Here is a 16,359-nt window from a genome sequence, read left to right as displayed (position 1 = left end):
AACCCACAGCTTCAGCAGGGAGACGGGCAGAGTAGATTTCTGTAGCAGTATTTCACAATAAAAGAGATGGTGAATGCTGATTAAGGCTAACCAGGAAAGGATGACAAGACAAAGATGGCGCTGCACCACCATGTCATGCGTGTGTGTGTGTCACTTCCACGCCAAATCAGCATCGACGAACCAATAGTTTCAAATGCTGCATCAAAAAGCCTATGTGCCTAGGCCCATCTGTAAAGAAATACATCAAAGATCAAAGTAAACACAGAGCTGCCATGAGCTGGGTGCTGGGTGAGGCCTCACCCAGTCAAAATGAATTATTCAGCACCACACACACACACACACACACACACACACACACACACACACACACACACACACACACACACACACACACACACACACACACACACACACACACACACACACACACACACAGCTGTTCTCACACTGCAACAGGGACCTGGAGCATGCCTCATTTTCACAATAAGTAATTAGAAAACCATTTCCTAGAATCACCCTCCAACACTGAATTAAAGAGGGGCTTGGTGTGTGTGTGTGTGGGGGGGGGGGGTCGATGTGCACTCCTGATGTATTTTTGAGTTTTGGAGACTCACACAGGATTCTTTTCCTCTCTAACTCCTTGTTACACCTTGTCCTTCATCTCTCTCTTATGCCCTCCTTCCTTTATCACCATCTTTTTTCTCTACATTTCCCACACATACAGTCCGTTTTTCCTTTCAGAAAGAAGTACTATTGCTGTTTTTTTGCCAAGAATATGTCCTTAAAGGTAGCACTCAGACTTTCTGATAACACAGGACATTCATCTTGCCAATTTAATAAAAGTAACTAATAAAAAGTAAAAGTAACTAATAAAAGTTAATATTAGGTGTGATAGACACAGGGCAACAATTATCTTAACAGTGAGAAAATGAGAACATGGTTTATCTCTTAAGCTGAATAATGAGTATTTAATGAGCAAACTCAGTTTTAAAAACGTTTTGTAATAGATATGATACGATAGAAAAATAACCATGCTTTAAATGAATTGAGAATATCTGTTTCCATTGGAAGTTAAAGTGACAGGGAAAGGGCAGGGAGGGGATATTGAAGCTATATGTTCTTTATCATTTCAAGTTAAAGCAGTTCCTGTTTGGTGCCAGAGTGAAGGATAAACTGTCCTCTCTGCCAGGCCTGGGCCCACCCCCGCACCCCCTCCTCCAGCCTGTTGAGCACAGCTGACCGCGGGGAGTTCATGTGTCAGATGATTCTCTCTCCCAGTGCACAGCCATTGTCCGGGGGAACAAAGATGGAGAGGTTTGTCCGGGGTTGCTTCATTATGAAGGCCAAATGAGGCCTGACTGCGCTGTGGATGACCTGTTTCACAACTCGCTCTTTTACACTCCTCCCTCCCTCCCTTCTTTTACCTTCCCTCTCTGTCTTCCTGGGGCTGCGACTCTCATTTCTCCTCTCCGCTCATTCAAGATCTAGCGAGGCTACAATTGGCTGGACAAAGAGTGTCAATTTGGCGGGGTTGTTGTGTTGCCAGGACAACCCCTTCTGATGACGGAACTATTTAGGGGGGGGCTATTCAGCAATTGCAGTGTGGCAGAGACATGATACGTTGTTATGGAACTAAACTGCAAGCCTGTGAGTGTGTGTGACAGTGATATTCCTAAATATTCAAAGAGATGGACAACGAATGATTCACTTACTTCTTTACCAACAAAGACTAAAGACAGTTACTGTCATTTCATTATAATTTGACATAAATGGTAGTCACTGTAGTGTGAAACTCTTCATATGAGCGTGTGTTATGATCAACAACTCATCATAAGGTTGCTGTGATGTATTACTTAATAACAGTAATGGGATTTTGTGTGATGGTATGTACAGGATCAGTCATTTCCACACTTCCCATTCACTGGCTATGTAAGCATCCGTGCAATGCATTCTGATATCACCGCCGAAGAGCCTTTAGAGAAACAGGGCATCACAATGGCCCCTCTTCATTTGCATAAAGTAGAGGTCTAGGCTGCTTTATTCAAAGGGCGTCCGGCAGCACGACTCACCGCCTTTGGAAACTCCGGAAAACTACCTGGAGTGGATTTAAAATGAAGACAGATTCAGCAGCCAGTGTCTAAAACTATGGACATGTGAAGCGAGGTGTTAATTCGACAAGGTGACACACAAATACACATTTAGGAAAAGATAAGAATTCTTTCCCGTGCTTTGATCCAGACCCGTTTGCCTGTAAATGATTAGCCGCAAAGGGAGTTGGGAGAGGAACGTTATCAGTTCATGGAGTAGTGTTTGGGTGGAAAAGAACGGAATGAAGAAATCCCTTCTTAATCGCTGGAAGGTGCTGACAGACAAATGAGCAGTTGTTTTAAATGTTTCTATATAAAGTGACGGGATCGCTACAACTACAGTAACAGATCTTATATGATTGTTGGCCGTGTTATCTAATGAAAAAGTGAATCTGCCCGTAGGAAAAGGATTAACACACATATACTTGTCAGCAGTAACCAAAGAAGCTCCATCAACACACACACACACACACACACACACACACACACACACACACACACACACACACACACACACACACACACACACACACACACACACACACACACACACACACACACAAAGCTCTAGCATTATGATGCCCCAAAAGAAACTCAAGCCAAACCTTAACGTGTTACCATGACAAAAGAAAAGTATGCCTCTCATGAAAATTTGTATTTATGTCAATAAAAGTATATTATCCTGACTGCTGAATTAATATGTGTGTGTGTTGCGTCTGAAGGAGTCATAGAGGAGCAACAATAATCCCTTTAACCAGCCAAACCCTATTCAGTGTGTGCGCCTCTCTTCCTGCACCCCTCCTAAAAATCTGAGAGTTTACTAATCCATTTGAATCTACCTCCTGGCTGACTCAGTCTCTGGACAGTCAAACGACACAGAGAAAACTGTGAGAGGAATGTTAAATGGACTCTACTTTATAGCGCCTTTCTAGTCTTCCGACCACTCAAAGCACTGCACTATATGCCACATTCAGCCATTCACACACATTCATACAGAGATGGATGACCCATCACAAACAGAAAGTAACATTCATACACATTCATCCACACAGCATCGGGGGCAAATTTGGGGTTCAGTGTTTTGCTCAAGGAGCCGGGGATCGAACCGCCAAGGAGGGAAATTGACTGCTGCCGTTCTCCCATTGATTTCTAGCTACCCAGCTGCTTGGTGCCTCGGCCACGTCCACAGCTCCTCCACTGCATCAATCCAACAGGAAGGATGCACAGCAATAGGTGGGGGAGGAGGTGCAATGCCAGCCCTGGGACCTGGGGTTTCTCTTGGTCCTGAACAATCTATCAATCAGCCCTCCACCTGTGCTAGCTCAAAATGCTAATCCACAAGTTCCTTTCTTTACAGGCCCTGCACAACCAGGGTACGCACGCACGCACGCACGCACGCACGCGCACACGCACACACACACACACACACACACACACCACTTTAGTTGTTTGGACCTCTTCTCAAGACTGTGGGCGTTTACCGACTGGAAGATAGACATCCAGATTCACAGATTATCTGTCTCATGTGCTACTGTCAGGATATAGTGAAAGTTTCAAAAAAGGTTTTTTAAGTTATTTTATAAAAATTGCTTGTTCATGTTGTTGATCCAATGAACCAATCAGCTCTTGGATCCCATCTCGCCTTAAAGTCAGTGGAGAGCAACTGTGGCGGCCGGCTCCAAAGCTGCAGCTGCCGTGATCTCGTGAAGTTATCATTGCTTATGTTTGCATGACGATGATGATTCAATTATCTGAGTTAGCAAGTCGAACTTGAAGCATCAGTTTTCACCCCTCACTAATTTTGAGAAAAATAGGGAATAAATATGCTTGCGTGTCACATTTGCTTCCCCTTATCTCACTCCTCGCCGCGTGCTGACCAGCGGAGCTGAAACGGCATAAACATAATCTGAGAGGAAGACGAGCGAGGAGGGGAGGGGGGCTGGAGGGGAAGAGGAAGAGGTTGGCAGGGCAAAGCGGAGAAATGCACATTCATGAGCTGTCGTGGCTCATCATGCAAGCCTGGCCACTGTGGGCATGCAGCTGGTCGGAGCGCAGGCTATGTGATGACCGACATGTACTGTTGACTGGCACTGTCCGAAACACTCAGCACACGGCGAGGACGGAAATGCAGCGGCAGGTCCTCACACAATGGTGCACAGCTGAAACACACCCCGGCAAACACACAGACGTACAGTGGTAGAGCTGAGGAATTTTCCAGCTGGGTACGTTTTTTTCTCTGTAGTTTTCCGAGGAACAACGTATGTGCACAGGGGGGGCTTTTGGAGGAGAGGTTAATATTGAGGGAATAAAAAGACAAGCAGTGGTTGTTTGGTTAAATATCAGAAACTTAGATGTGAAACGTGGCCATGGTTATGATGAATAATTTCTTACACAAAATCTACATTTTTGCATTCATGTTTCTGCCTTTGATATACTTTGTTGAATAAACTGAATAAAGACCAAAATGGGTCTAATGTACACACACACACACACACACACACACACACACACACACACACACACAGGACTAAATGTGTAAAGCCCTGCCAAAGAACCTGGATCCTGCAATGTTCTCTACAACATACTGATGATACCACTAAACATCGGCCACTTGTTTTCAATATTTCATGGGTACAAGAAGATATTTTTGATGGCATCACTGTAAAAACAGATAAGTTAATTTAACTCAAAAGGTTGCTGAAACAGATCACATCGAAAATTTTAAGTAAAACAAACTTAGTAAGTAAAACAAAACATTCTTGATCTATTGGCTTTAGTAATTTTAAGTGACACTGACTTCATTTGGGTATTTTTATTTGTACTGTGAAAACAAAATACCCAGTAAAAACTACTTAAACTTAATAACTAAGTTAGTGTCACACAAATTACTGGTAATAGGGGCGCCAAGATAGCTAATCTGGTAGCGCTGGCGCCCCATGTTCTGGGGTTGAGTCCCTGCTGCAGTGGCCATGGGTTCAACTCTGACCTGTGGCCCTTTGCTGCATGTCATCCCCCCATCTCTCCCCCTTTCCTGTCACTCTTCAGCTGCCACTATCGATAAACGCAATAATAGCCCCCCCAAAAAATGTAGATGTAGTCAATTACAACCATTTTTAAATCACCAGTGGCAATCAAAGCATGATAAAGGGATTCATGGATATATTAGTGACTAAAAGCCTTAGTTAGGGTTAATGTAACATTATGTGATCTTCATTAAATATTTAAAAGTCAACCCTGACCTGACATATAAGACGGGATACACACCCCAGTCTGCAGTCGCTGCTCTACAACACTGTCACACTACTTCCTGCACAGAAACCGAAGCTTGCCAGTGAGTGTAAATCACTATTGCTAATTAGCTGCATATGAATGTAATTCATAGCAGACAGGGTTTGTGTTTGAGCATGTGTGTGCCTTCATCCTGACAGCCATCTGTCCCCACACACACACACACACACACACACACACACACACACACACACACACACACACACACACACACACACACACACACACACACACACACACACACACAGGACAGACCTCATCAGTGATGCATGTTTCTGAGCTAACCCTGCCCCACATGCAGACAGGTTCCCAGCATTCCACCTTCCCATACATGATGTCAGTGGCAGGAGCTCACCAAACCCACAGGGCGGTGAGGATGGGTTAAACACACAAGCCTCTCGTCAATCACACACACTGATGGAAATATTTAGAGCTTAGCAAACACTTACTACTATCAGTGCTTGTAGTGTGTGGACTGTTCACTTCCATCTCAAATGAACAAATCACTATACTGAGAAGCAGCAAAAAGCAGCATATTCCTTCACTAAATAATAAATGACTCATGTAGAAGTATTTTGTCTTTGTTTTTGGTGATCGTTAGGACAATTACAGCTACAGTATTACAGCATGCTAGAATTATATTATTAGTAATCATGGAACTATATGAAAATATAAACAAGTGTTCAGCTTTAACAGGTGGGTGTGAGCTTGTGTGAGAGAAGTGGAACTGAAGTGTCAGTGAGACACTGCTGTTAATCTGGTATCACACCTTCCCTCTCTGATCTAGGATGGAGGTGACACAGTAGCAAGAGAAAGTCGGCCTTCCTCTCGTCGGTACAACCCTGCAACTGATGAAAGGGTAACATCCTGGCACATATTCCTGGACAGTTCTAGTCATTTACTGGGAGTACATTTGCACAAGCAGGATCCCTTAAAGCTGCAGTAGATAAGTTATAAAAATAACTTTTTGTCATATTTGCAGAAACCTTCACGATATCCTGACAGTGGTCTATGAGACAGATAGTCTGAAAAAAGCTGATTCCCCAGGATACTCCTAGTGCTCTTAATGGGATCCACAAGAATCAACCACATCGGGAAAAAAACAACCAATCACAGCCGAGAAAGATAGATGGCTGTTGAGTTTGGTCCCAGGTCATCAAATATAGATGTGCCAGTATTTAACCCAAACTATCGGTATTTGACAACAAGGACAAAATGAGACTATACAACAAACTATCTTTCTCGGCTCTGATTGGTTGTTTTCGTTCAGGCCCGGTGGATTCTTGCAAATATCATTAGGAGCACTAGGAGGATCCAGAGGAACCTGATTGTTTCACACATTATCTGTCTCATGTTCTACTGTCAGGATATAGTGAAAGTTTCAGTGAATATGGAGAAAAATTACTTTTGTTAAATTTACATTTAAAGTGTCACAGAGTTTGAAATAAATATTTGGATTGTTGACCAAAACTACAAGATTTGTTTCACAAAAGGCCAAAAAACATAAATACACTTAATGAATTCAAACTGTTCACTCACAACCAGAGAAAAGTCTCTGCTACATCATTACTTGTAGAATTATTTCCAGCAGTATTTATTATGGATAAAGCTCATAACAGCTGAGGCTTAAATATTACTAAGCTGACGTCAAACAATAATCACCCAAAAGACAACGTGCCAGATAAGCCTTGTTCTCTCTACAAGATCTTAGTCAGTGGCAATCTGATCAATGAGCTGGCCTTCAGTTCTAAGTGAACCTCCTGATCTCATGTTCCAACATATTGACTTCGTTATTCACAGCCTGTCAGTGAAGCGAGGCCAATCAGCTGTGATACCACTAATGCTTCATTTGACTTCAGTGACAGGAAGGACGGTTATTATGAGATGAGTGTGTGTGTGTGTGTGTGTGTGTGTGTTTGCTCAGTCAGGGTTAGAAAAGAACACAAGCTGCAGGGCAAAAATACCCTTACAATTTCATTAAATTAGCAAAAATGTGCAGAAACAAATGGTAAGTAGCCTGTTCATACTTTAACTGTCCAATTACTGTATTCATATGGATGCAAGCACTGCACTGCAATACCAGGTTTTTGAAAGGTTTTAATTTGAGCAGTTCTTAAAACATATCTGGATCAATACCAGCCCTGTCTCCTAGAAATTACGTGTCATAACTTGTAACCAGGGCTGCACAATTAATTGCAATATTATCAAAATCGCAATATGGCAATTTTTTGATAAAGGCAAAGTGTGTGACAGAACAGCAGTACAATGAACTACTCTAATTCTGCAGAGATGCCCTGACCTACAAATCTTCCAGATTTAAGAAGACGTGCTTGTTTGCTTCCCCCAAAAATATTTTGCCAAAATCAAAATTTTTCACTAACCTTAACCAAAGTGCTTTTGTTGCCTAAACCTAAGCAGAGACCGGAGTCTGGACACAAACCCACCCATTCCAACCAGCTCCATGCGACTACAACACGTTGCAAATGTACTAATATACAAGTGTAATTTCTAGGGGACTGGGTTGCCAATACTGAACTTATAGAAGCCACTAACCAAGTTTTTACCTTACATAAAAATGATCCATTCCACAAAAGTTAGTATAAAGTTTTTAAATTTGGAAAAAAAAAGATCTGTACTTGGTGTCAGAGTTGTTACAAGCAAAAGTATGATCGGTGCATCCCTACTTATCATAACACTGACATGGTAAAGACGAGGGACTGCAGCCTACTTTACTCATGATGAGCATAGCTGTACACGTGTTTATTTGTCAACTGCCCCCAAATGAAGGAACACTATACCCCTAAAATGACACATCACGGGGGCAGCAAAATTGCATGTATGAAAAACAGAAGGCAATTTCTTACCCTGGTCTGTAATACCCTGAGTGTCCATGGAGTGACTCATCGCAAAAAGACGGGGGAAAGGCACAGAGTTAAACACCAGTATCATTCAACATGACTAAACAAGTGAGCAAGCGCACGCGCGCCTGCACGCATGCCCACACGCACACACACAACAGGACTACTGGTAGCCTAGAGATTAGAGAGAAGCAAGCTTGTGACGGGGAGGTTGCTGGTTTGAATCAGCGGGTCAACAAGGACACAGAGTGTGATTAGAGTGAATGAGTAATCCTCCCTTTGTAGCTATTGTTGAGACACCCTTGAGCAAGGCACTTGACCTCTAGTCGGAGCTATTGAACTTGAAGAGTGTGCTCATGGTTAAAAGACGTTACTTTGCAAAACTTTAATAATCTTTGCTGTCTTTCTCTACCGTCTAACAAAGTATAAATACCTTAAAGACCCCCTCCAGACATGTACTGACCATGGTTCCCAACCTTCTTCCTGAAAGGACCCCTTTTCTATCATTTATTAAACTGACAGCCCCTGATTAAGTCACATCTTTTATTATATTCACAACTGTCGATGAACCCAAACAGTCTATCTACTCATTCTACCTCATTAAAACTTCCAGAATCTCTGAATATGCAAATGTATCTGAAGTTTTCCTGCTGGACACAGATGTCTCCTACTTCACTGTAAAGTCCATTCTCAGTGGATGTGCACTGCTGCGTTCAGGTAACAGTTGCATACTGGACCAGCATTGACTTTAAACTATCTTTGTTGTCACAAATCCTGCTGGTAGGCCCCGCCCCCTTAAAATCAGATGTTCAATGAGCACAGAGAAACTTTCCACTTTCAGCAGATGAATGTGAAAACATCCTTCTAGTGTCAAACTCTGCACAGACAGCATTCAAACAGCCCACTGTAGGGACAAGAACAACACACATTTCTGACTGGAGGGGGCTTTAATATGCACTTTAATACAGCAACATTCTGACCGCACTGACTTGATGCCATGGTCACTGCTTGTGGCTACACTTGGAGCTCAAAGTGGTGCCTTTTACTGTAGTGAATCAGCAATAATCCTGTGTGTGTGCCTCAAACACAAGCTGCGATCACTTTCCTCCTTGGGTTGACTTTACCTCTGCAAACAGTCGTTCAGAAGACAGCTGAAACATAAGACGCGAGATGTGAGGGATGAAACTCGTCTGGGAATGGATGGAAATAATAAAATAAAATAAAAAGCCCTGGCAGGGAGAAGCCTGTAAAGCAGCCCTTTTTTTGGAGCAAATAGGAGGGGGGTGAGAGAGTGAGATTTAAGGATGGATTGGCAGAGAGAAAGAGCGAGGGAGAGGAGCAGATGGTGGCGGGGAGCCAGCCGCGATCACAATCTCCCCCAAAAACTTCAAAAGGAAATCACTGGAGCACAATAAATTCATTCTCCCGTCTTTTTGTCGTAAGCATATAACATTTTATAGCTCAATCCACCTTCAGATGCATTCAGAGCGGCAGAAAAACAGGCACAAATTTGGTTGGAGGGGGAAAAGAGAGAAGGAGAGTGTGGAGAAATAGAGAGATCGTATGGGTTTAGCTCAGTCGATTAGGTCGACTGAGACTCTTCCAGCTGATTAGTCTGTTTTAATGATTTCTTTCTGACATCTCACATGAATTATTCAAGATTACAGTCACATCTCTGGCATAAGAATAACATGAGGTCACATCAGTCTCTCTGCACGGATTAAGAGCTGATCTGCAGGGAAACTTGGATCAGTCCCTGCACTTAGATGGGGACAATAATGCAGAAAAAAACGCTATTGAAGAGATTCATAAACCTTAATGGCCTATTCAAAAAGTTCGTAAAACTGTCTTTGGCATCAAATTACATATATTTTTTCCAGTCTGGACACAGCCTTGGGAACAGTTCTCTATGTCTGCTCCACTGCGATCAGTCTGTATGATAAAAGAGGAGGCGCAGACAACATTTGACCGAGTCCACACAGTCACTCACACAAAGCAAGCACTGTTGTTGAAGAAGCCAATGCAGACTGCTGTATTGAAACTGGCGGTGAATTAGGTCGCTCCCTGGTAATGAAGTAATACTTCTGATAACGACGTTACAGCAACACGATCTATTAATCTGCTATGTGAAACAGCAAAGCTTCTATACCATGACTCAGCTCCCCTTGGACTGTTTCTTTGCATCTCATTTTCTGTCTAGACTCAATAAAACCCAAGAAGCGACTCGAGTCAGTGACTGTATCTTAACTCCTCTAAATCAATGTACAGGATACATTTATTCTCATTCCTAATTAGCCTCAGGCTGACCTCATTAATACCTCGTTTAGATGGGATAACATAACTGGCCGCAGTCCAACTCAAAGTCAAACTGAGTGGTCTGGGCTTTTTTTCTCCACTTAAACAGTTCCAGCAGCTCCAGTGCAGATTAAAAAGTTCCAGGCTGCGTGCACGTAGCCCGGCCTCGGCTCCTGTCAGTTATCTGCGGCGGGAACCTGCAGCGCCTGGGAGGCACGAGGCATTTCAGCAGTTGTCAAGGCGCGTTACCATGACACTCCGCAGCCCCGTCACCCCAGCGATCCCGCTTATCAAACAGCCCCCCGAGATAAGCTGACATCAGCGCTACGTGCCGCCTGACACAACGCAGGAAGACAGACTGACCACCGTTATATATGCACGTTCTCACCCTCATGGTGTAGGAATGTGCCAGGTACGTTTGACCTTAACAGGCAGGAGAAAACCACATCTGCCGGGCCCAGAGAGGTTGTTTGCAATACCAGCTTCTTTTGTTGGGAACCAGCCATTCAACCATGCTTCAAAGGTTCTTCACCATGTTTTTACCTAGTGCAGATGATGGGTTGAGAAGGGCAGAGTGTGACATGTGATGTTTTAAGCAGCAACAAAGTTCAGACCAAGCACATAATATTATATAGAATAATAATAATAATAATAATAATAATAATATGTCTTTGTTTGTACAAGACCTTCCACAAAACAGGCACACCCTCCAAAGGATTTTACTCATTCTGCTCAGTGACATGAACTAACTGCAAGATTGCCACTTACAGAGCTTTTAATCAACAGACCTTTTTCACAGCAGCCATCTTGCATGAAACAGTAGGGTGAACACAGGTGTTACCAATGATAGTTACTAAGGTAGCATTCCATTCATTGCATGTTGGCTCACTGGGAAAGTGCTGCTACACTAATTGGAACGTTACCAGAACTAGTATCATTGGTAACACATGTTTACCCTACTATTACATGTCAAAATGGCTGCTGTGAAAAGGGGCTATGAGAATAGGTGTGATGCAAAACTAATAGGAGGCTCAAACAGTTTCTCAATAGAAACTGATCAAAAATATATATTAAAATAAAAGCTTGCAGTCCATCCATTAAGGTAATGGTTCTCCCAGCACCATGTTTGAGTTGTTTATTACCTCTAGACCTTTCTCAAAGACCTCGGCAGCTCGGATCGGCTGCGATCAACTTTACATCCATCCTGCACTTGCCAGACAGATCTATTGTTCCTGATACATCAGCAGAGCAAAAGCAGGGAAATTTGATTCACTGCATGAAAAGTTCACCCATGACAAACCTTCTCTCAGCTTTCATTGCTCAGTCAGCTGTCACTGGAAATGAATGAACTTCTGGGTGGCTTGAGTTGCACGAGGTGTGTACGCTATTCAACTCAGTGACACCGAGTCAGCTGGTTAAACTGAAGGTAGATAACGCTAAACTCCAGCAGTAATGGACTAATAAACTGTCACTGTGGCCACTACCTTATGGCACACTACCACACAGCTGCAAGTGTCCTGCATGAGTCAGCTGTGAGCAGCTGGGGCCGCCACTCTCACTCACCACCCTCACACACACACACACACACACACACACACACACACACACACACACACACACACACACACCTGTTACACTCCTCAATACCTCCCCTCGGGACACACATTTCTCTTTGAATGACAGCAAGGAAAACAACTTGTGTTCAAATCTACAGCGCAGTCTGGCGAACACTAAGTAACCGGGTCTTTATTCCCGCTGGGCGGCGCTCAGTTTGAGGAGAGAGATGCTCCAAAAGACGCAAGAGGTTAAAAGGAGCTAATGAGAAAGTTGTTTAAAAAAAAAGTATGAGGAAGAGGAGTGGAAGAATGAGAGAGATGAAGAGTAAGTGGTTTCCATTCTGGGACATGGACACAACATGCGGCTCTTTGAAACAACCAAAGCTATTGTTAACCACAGTTTGGCCTACAGAGAGATTCCAACAGCTGGATTCAATTAGGGGCTTTCTTAAAGGGGGCAGGCCGCGTCCACACTGCACGTCTCACATCTCAACACACAAAGACAGATCACAGATAAAAAATAATAATAAAATAAGGTCACACACACTTCCATAGAAGCCGTTTTGACATCTCAACTTTCTCGGCGTGGAGCAGAACATCACTCGCGGCGCTGTGAGAAAGGAAATATCTGACAAAAACTGCTGTGCTGCGTTAGACATGTCCAACAGAATCAAGTTAAACCTATGCTTTTTTGCTTCATCAGCAACCTCAGGGCAAATTAAAGGACACATTCCTGACGGGAAGGAAGGAAAAAAACTGCTCAAATGATCTCTCCCCCAGCTTTCATGCATGTTGTCTAAGATTAAGGTCACTTCTAGATTTTGGCACAGAGGTGGTGTTCAAGTGAGAGGCTGAAACAGAAAGCAACAAGACATGTCTCAACCCCCCAAAAGAGAATAACAAGGAAACATCTGATCTATACAGCATGTCCAACACTGTCATTGTACTGGTCAATACACTCAGCCCGGGGTCATTCTTGTCCTTCCAAAGACATCATGTTCAGTGGGAGACAAAGACTCCATCCATGTTACACAACAGACACACATCTCAGACTCAACATCTGATCCAGTGTTTAAGAGCTCAGCACACTGTGGGTGTCACATGGGTGCACCCTACCTGCTTGTAGGTAGACTGTCACCCTTAGTTTTAAAAGGTGTGTCCCTGATACACCTCTGACATGTGTCATGAAGTGTCTGTGTTCTTCTCATCTGCACGAGCACAGGCTGGGTGTCTGCCGCTGTGTGTTCAGAGACATTCAGTACAGCATGTCATTCCCCAAGCTCAAAATCAAACTGTGGCATCAAACAAACGCCACCCCATCACCAGCGCTGAAAGATAATCCCTCTTATATGCAGTGTGGGAGTAGCAGCAGGAGCGAGCGAGCGCCATTCCAAAACCCATGCACGTCCTCAAATGCAGCACAAATTGAGTGAGCGAGCCCGTCGGCGCGATGAAGCGGACAGTATTCACCCGTTCATAAAGGCTAAGCTGACACCTTCTTCAACACTGACGCTCTGTCGGGGCACACATTGCCGTCTGGGGCATTTGAACGCAACATGTTAAGCTAACGTCTCAGTTAGTAGTTGTCCTCGCGCTCCAGCGGCGCTCCAACTCCTGACTTTCATCCTGCTCTCGCCCACCGAGCAGCCTCCCCTCTCGCATTATCTCACATTACACACCGTTAGCAGCTTCTTACCTCATGGCCAAAGTGTTGTCAGGGCCGAATGTATCACTAACTCCTTTGGGTATCGACGAACGACGGGTGACTTGTAGTTTTCACAAAAGTTCACCGCTCGGTTCAAGGCTACAGGCGACCAAGATGAATGGGACTCCCGGGGCGGCGTGACGAGAGGCTTCACAGTTTGCAGGCTATCCGGTAAAAAGTACCAAAAGAAAAAAAGAAAATTGGGATTTAAAAAAAAAAAAAGAAACAGTCGAATCCTACATGATCTAGAGCATCGCGGCTCCGCTGGTGGCGATGAGTCGCTGGTAAGAAAGTGGATGACGGTGGCGGTTCTCCGGTTCTTTTTTTGACGCACTTGGGTCGGTGTGATGCGGCGCTGTGCCGCTCGGGTACCGGTCTGCCGCCGCTGCCTGCTGGCTGCAACACGTGCTGCGTTCACGGCCGCACTATAAGCTCCTACTTTGAAGTTCCCCCGGTCGCACAACTAAAAAAACTACCTCTCATTTACTAAAACTAAACCTTTTATTAAAGGAGGCATGTTGGAGAAAAATAACACGTTAGGCCTAAACGTTAGACTGTGGGATGTTTTGTGCAAAAAAAAAAAAGTCTGAGGGAATCCTGGTTGCATATACATAACAAAGTTAACAAAATGACTGCTGGGCAAGATTATTATTATTTGAACATCATGATTTATTAGTATCGTTTACCAAATGGCCTCCTTAGCTCGAGAGACGTGAATAAATGTACAGTCAAACACTGTTTTTCTGTTTTAGTTCATAGGTGATAACGTTAACACAATGCCCAAAGTATTCAATGTGAGGGTGAGACAGAGGGAGGGTTATGCTTATACACTTCTGCCTGAAATTCACATCTAAATGTTTTGGCTTATATATAAAAAAAAATGTAATAAAATAAACTTTTGTTGCGTCTTTCATGTGCGCGCTGTATTTGTCAGCCTTTGTTTTTTCCCACGGCACGCGAAAGCAGCAGTTGACGCAACTTGTGGGACGTAACACGTACAGGTTGCCCCTGACAACTGAGTTGGCTCTCTTGCGGTGTGTTTCTGTCTGTGATGTGGAGCTGGGACCAAAGTAGACCGAAAATATTACAAAATAAAAATTGGCTGTTTCTGTTTTGCGTTTTAAAAATAACTACAGTAGTCCCAGAATACATTTAAACCAGGCTGCACAAATACAAGAGCAAAACATGGATCGACTGCATACTGGTGACTGTATGCTAATATGTGAGGACACTTTATGGCCTTCATCCGCATCTCATAAAAGTCAAGAATATGGCTTCTGGTCTTCAGTATTTGTTGTTTCCCCTCTGTCTTAATGACGCTCTACAAAGACACCTTCAACCACAGAGAGGGAGAGAATCTGAAGTTTAATGGACCTGAATGAGCAAATACCAATTCTGCATTTTAAAATAAATGTGCCTGACCTATGTCAAACTGTTCATTTGCATTCCTTGCTGAGGTTTAAATCCAACTGCATCGACTTTATCCACAGCGTGACATTTTCTCACAGGGTTTTTCAGTAATTAATTAAAAGGCCAGAGCTCAAGACCTTGAGGATGTGATTCCTGCCAAATAAAATCTGCAAAACTGTGCATTGCTGCCACGATTGCCAATGACAGGAGGATTTAAGAGGGCCACAGTTCACAGGAAAAATACACTGTAAAACCAGATAAGTTCATTTAACTTATTGAACATGTAAAGAAAAACTAACTCAAAACTTAACTTCTATGTTTAAAAAAATCCTTTTTGTTCAAGAAGCTTTAAACGTACAAAACTGAGCTGACTTAAAAAAATGTATGTAATCCATTTCAACATTTTTCTTTAGTTAGAATAACTTATTGCATTACAGTGTTCTGAATTCATGTGACAACTTTGCATCTCTGCCAAGTTATATTCACAAGGATTGAGAAAAACACACCGTAGGCCCTACACCTGCAATGTGGTTATGGGAAATAGCATCCTGCCTTGCTTTGGAGAAACCAATGTGGCCAGAGGGAAATCAAATAAGTAAAAAAATGGAACACTTTGATGCAATTCTTTGAAAGTGATCAGACCTGAATTTAATGACTGAAATTGATAAATTAAAAACAACAGCACCTACACAAATACTGTACCTCTTCTAAATATGTTTTTTCCCTGAATGTTCAATGTAGATGGCGGGGTGAGGATATGTTATTGTATGTGAGACTCTGTTCTTTCCACGCCAATAACCAATAAATCTGAAAAGAAAAAAAAGAAAAACCACCTTATCACCAGGTGGCCCCCTGACACCGGCTTTGTGACTCACTGCTGTGTGGACGTGTGTTTGAGGATAAGATGTGGAGTCAGTGTCATCCTTCAGGGCTGAATGTGTATCTCAGCGAGAACACAAAATTGTCTGGTGTTGAGCCGCCGGCATGTGTCTCTGTTTAAAGTGTGTGCCAGTGTGTGCGTGCAGTACATTGCTGCGTGCATGCCTAGTTTGTGTGTGTATGCCATGTGTCCATCATGTAATATTATACATCCCCATTACTATAATGGCACAGCAGCAAGTGAAGCCAGTACTATAAGCCACTTATCCACTGAGGGGCCA

Source organism: Dicentrarchus labrax, unplaced genomic scaffold, assembly GCF_905237075.1.
Source record: "Dicentrarchus labrax unplaced genomic scaffold, dlabrax2021, whole genome shotgun sequence".
In the NCBI taxonomy this organism is placed as follows: Eukaryota; Metazoa; Chordata; class Actinopteri; family Moronidae; genus Dicentrarchus; species Dicentrarchus labrax.
Note: the sequence above shows the minus strand (reverse complement) of the source record.